Source organism: Ovis canadensis, chromosome 13 (assembly GCF_042477335.2).
Source record: "Ovis canadensis isolate MfBH-ARS-UI-01 breed Bighorn chromosome 13, ARS-UI_OviCan_v2, whole genome shotgun sequence".
Classification (NCBI taxonomy): domain Eukaryota; kingdom Metazoa; phylum Chordata; class Mammalia; order Artiodactyla; family Bovidae; genus Ovis; species Ovis canadensis.
In genome coordinates, this window is record NC_091257.1 from 57,603,345 (window position 1) to 57,608,429 (window position 5,085).

The following is a 5,085-nucleotide window of genomic DNA, read 5'->3' on the forward strand; positions in this document are numbered from 1 at the left end:
CTGTAGGTCACAGAAACTATACTGGCTCTTCAAAGGACATCTTCTCAAGCCACCTTCATGGTGTCAAGACAAGGAGAACTCCTTCTTTCCCCACTTGAAACCCACAGTCAGATGTGACAGGGGCTGGTATTCAAGAAAGTTAATTCTTATCATCTTTTTTGTCATCATCCTCTGAGGGGTAAGAATGCCACATCAGCCTTTCCTCATAGAAGGATATGACAACCTGCGGGCACTTGACATTGGCTTCCTTGGCAGGGACCAGATCAGCCTCATCAGAGTTCTTCCATTTCATTAGGAACATGAGTTCTCCACTGGAGTCCGTAGCTCCAATAATCCGCTCTGGTTCCAAACCCCGGGCAAAGCCTTGTGGCTTTTCTGACTCTTCTTTCTTCTTCTTTGGTTTGCTCTCCTCCCCCTTATCTTCCGAATCAGAATCAGCTTTGCGCTTGCCTCCCTCTGATTTATCTGTCTCGTGTGCTGTTTTCTGTGACTGCAGAAACTCAGCAATGAGATCAGGGCAATCCAGGTTCTCTTCTGGTTCCCATGTGTTATCCTCATCTGAGAAGCCCTTCCACTTTAGGAGATACTCCACTTTGCCCTTTACCACTCGACGGTCTAGAACTTTTTCCACCACATATTCTTCTTCCTCTTCTTCTAGCACCTCCTCCACTTTCTTCTTGTTTTGTTTTTTCCCCATAGTGCCCGCCAGCTTTCTGGTATAAAGGATGACACCGGTCAGAGCAGCGCCCACAAGCCCGAGATGAATCAGTGCCGCGCTACTGGCGGGTCTTGTCCTGCCGGCCGGGGGAGTGGCGACCAGAAAAGCAACAAGCCGGGTGACCACTCTTGCTGTTTTTTAAATGAGATTCTTGTCCTGTGTATACTTGGCCCTAAATCAAGAAAGAGGAATTATCATTTTAATACTATTCATATTAACTATTTTATTTTTACATAAGTTTACAAAATATAGAAAATATGAAAAGAAGAAATATCCATTAACCCATGATCCATAGATAAACGCTCTGAAGGTTTCAAAGGATTTTCATCTGCTTTCTTTTTTAAGTGTCACTTACATTATTTCACATCCTGCCCATGGCCAGCCTGACCCTTGGCTGGTCAGCAGCCACTCCTTTTTCTTCTTTGCTGGGAGAAGTCCAGTTTCAGGGCAAGAGGAGCTTGGGGACCACAGGTGAATTTTTCAGTTCAGTTCAGTTCAGTCGCTCAGTCATGTCCGACTCTTTGCAACACCATGGACTGCAGCACACCAGGCCTCCCTGTCTATCACCAACTCCCAGAGTTTACTCAAACTCATGTCCACTGAGTCAGTGATGCCATCCAACCATCTTATCCTGTGTCCCCTTCTCCTCCCACCTTCAATCATTCCCAGCATCAGGGTCTTTTCCAATGAGGCAGTTCTTCACATAGGTAGCCAAAGCATTGGAGCTTCAGCTTCAGCATCAGTCCTTCCAGTGAATATTCAGGACTGATTTCCTTTACGATGGACTGGTTGGATCTCCTTGCATTGAACCTCTGCTGCTGCTGCTGCTAAGTCACTTCAGTCGTGTCTGACTCTGTGCAACCCCATAGACAGCAGCCCACCCAGGCTCCTCTGTCCCTGGGATTCTCCAGGCAAGAATACTGGAGTGGGTTGCCATTTCCTGCTCCAATCCGTGAAAGTGAAAAATGAAAGTGAAGTCGCTCAGCTGTGTCCGACTCTTTGCGACCCCATGGACTGTAGCCTACCAGGCCCCTCCATCCATGGGATTTTTCAGGCAACAGTACTGGAGTGGGTTGCCATGTCCTTCCCCAGCAGTGAATTTCTGGCCTAACTGCAGCCATGAAATTAAAAGACGCTTACTCCTTGGAAGAAAAGTTATGACCAACCTAGACAGCATATTCAAAAGCAGAGACATTACTTTGCCAACTAAGGTCCGTCTAGTCAAGGCTATGGTTTTTCCAGTGGTCACATATGGATGTGAGAGTTGGACCGTGAAGAAGGCTGAGCGCAGAAGAATTGATGCTTTTGAACTGTGGTGTTGGAGAAGACTCTCGAGAGTCCCTTGGACTGCAAGGAGATCCAACCAGTCCATTCTGAAAGAGATCAGCCCTGGGATTTCTTTGGAAGGAATGATGCTAAAGCTGAAACTCCAGTACTTTGGCCACCTCATGCGAAGAGTTGACTCATTGGAAAAGACTTTGATGCTGGGAGGGATTGGGTGCAGGAGGAGAAGGGGACGACAGAGGATGAGATGGCTGAATGGCATCACTGACTCGATGGACGTGAGTCTGAGTGAACCCCGGGAGCTGGTGATGGACAGGGAGGCCTGGCGTGCTGCAATTCATGGGGTCGCAGAGTCAGACACGACTGAGCGACTCAACTGAACTGAAGCCAAAGGAGGAATTCTGCTCCCTTGACTCACGATTGGTTTAGACCCAAGAGTGATAGTAATTCTGACCAATGGGAAGTGAGGAGGCCTGCGGAGGGTCCGGTGGCTTTTTTGAGGCGACAAGCCAGGGGGAAAGGCGAAGGAGTCAGGACAGACCCTGCCTGCGTCCCCCAGCTGCTGAAAGGCCCAGCCCAGGTTCAAGTACACCAGGCAAGGCACGTTTCTCCGTGTTGGGCATGTCCCTCTCCTGTGCCCGCAGACACTGAGTGGAGTTAAGCCGTGGCCCCTGGGGCTCTTAACAGCTCTTTGCACGGTGCTCCGACCTGTATCCCATGATTTATTTATTGAGTCCCATGTTGTTACCTAATGATGATAAGTATTTTCCTTGAGCCTTGAAGACTAGGAGGAGTGCCAGTAACAGTGGCAACAATAGTCAATATTTTTCTCTTTCTCTGCCACGCTGGAGACGGAGGTACGCACTTTATTCACATCTTTCTGTTCTCTTCAGGAACAAGGGTGTTCTATTATGGTTCCCATTTCATGACTGAAAAAAAAAGAGACATCAGTGTTCTTATATACTTTTTAAATGGCCTCTATTACTGTCTCTAGGACCTTTCTCTTTTGCTTCTACCTGCCTTCTCCTTCTTTAGGTAATTTTGCCTAGAAATTTGTCCACTATCTGTATTGTTTTTATGCCAGTTAAATTTCTTTATTGCATTTTTATTCTACTTTACCTTTTTTTTTTCTACTTGTATCCTTTGGGGGATTCATTTAGAAGTGTTTCTACTCAGCAACATTTCATGAACATGTTTCCATGCCTGGTTGTTATTTCTAGTGGCTGCATCCCATCACTTCATGGGAAATAGATGGGGAAACAGTGGAAACGGTGTCAGACTTTATTTTGGGGGGCTCCAAAATCACTGCAGATGGTGACTGCAGCCATGAAGTTAAAAGACGCTTACTCCTTGGAAGGAAAGTTATGACCAACCTAGATAGCATATTCAAAAGCAGAGACATTACTTTGCCAACAAAGCTCTGTCTAGTCAAGGCTATGGTTTTTCCAGTGGTCATGTATGGATGTGAGAATTGGACTGTGAAGAAGGCTGAGTGCTGAAGAATTGATGCTTTTGAACTGTGGTGTTGGAGAAGACTTTTGAGAGTCCCTTGGACTGCAAGGAGATCCAACCAGTCCATTCTGAAGGAGATCAGCCCTGGATGTTCTTTGGAGGGAATGATGCTAAAGCTGAAGCTCCAGTACTTTGGCCACCTCATGCGAAGAGTTGACTCATTGGAAAAGACTCTGATGCTGGGAGGGATTGAGGGCAGGAGGAAAAGGGGATGACAAAGGATGAGATGGCTGGATGGCATCACTGACTCAATGGACGTGACTCTGAGTGAACTCTGGGAGTTGGTGATGGACAGGGAGGTCTGGCGTGCTGCGATTCATGGGGTCACAAAGAGTCGGACACGACTGAGCGACTGAACTGAACTGACTGAATATTTTATTTTATGAGTGGGATATATATAAATTGTACAGGTTACTAGCTCTCTCCCTCAAACTCAACTCTGGATAAACTAGGAAGAGATGGAGGCAAGAATCTGAGAACTGGCTGGAGGCAGGAGACGGAATGGAATAAGTGTGGCCGTGTCACTTGGGGCCTGCTCTGTGAGTCCAGTAGGAGGCAGAGAAATCAACGTCCAAATTCTCCTCACAACAACCCTCCCACCATCAGGCCCAGGCTTCGAGCGAGATCTCCAGGTGCCAGAATGAATGAGAGAAAGTGGGGCTTGTGGTTTGCTGCTGTGACGGTAAGGATAGGTGACATTTAATTTCCACAGTAGTCTGGGAGAAGCTCAGGATGAGAAAAGAGGCCACAGGGAAGAGGCTCTGTTTTCTCATCTGCAGAGACTAAAGAGCCATGTCCGGGCTGAGGGGTGCTGCGCCCATTCCTGGGGGAAGTCACCTATAGAAGGTCCCCACCCTCCTTCCTCTCTGCCTCTTTAGGGGACTTGGGGGCATGTTTTCCCCTTCAGCTTCCCCATCAGTGAGCCGCAAGCTCTGTCTGGACTCTGAACTCAGAAAGGACTGGAGGGAAGGGGATAGTTAGGGAATGTCAGATTGACACGTAGTAAGGGTGGTTTAGTCATTAAGTTGTGTCCAACTCTTGCGACCCCATGGACTGTAGCCCAACAGGCTCCTCTCTCCACCGGATTTCCCAGGCAAGAATACTGGAGTGGGGTGCCATTTCCTTCTCAAAGGGATCTTCCCCACCAGGGATCAAACCTGTGTCTCTGCATTGCAGGTGGTCTCCTGCATTGCAGGTGGATTGAGATCGACACTGCTATATTTAAAAATGGATAACCAACAAGGTCCTACTCTGCTCAGTGTTACATGGCAGCCTGGATGGGAGGGGACTTTGGGGGAGAATGGATACATGTATAATATATGGTTGAGTCGCTCTGCTGTGTACCTGGAACTATTACAACATTGTTAATTGGGTATACTTCAATATAAAAAGTTCTCCATTAAAAAAAAAAAAAGGATTTAGATACGGCCACTGCCCTATAGGAGTTTACAGAGCAACAGAGGGTAAAAGCTGCAGCCAAGCATGAAGGCTTCAGGCATGGTGTTTGGGGCAGGAAATGGCGATACGCTTGGTCAGGGCGGCAGTAGATGAACATGTAGACAGAGGGGGTG

General features: G+C 47.5%; 1 pseudogene; it reads right to left on the minus strand.

Annotated features, from left to right (window-relative positions):
- On the minus strand, window positions 1-747 carry LOC138417865 (chromobox protein homolog 1 pseudogene; annotated as a pseudogene).
- Window positions 748-5,085: the final 4,338 nt, after the last annotated feature.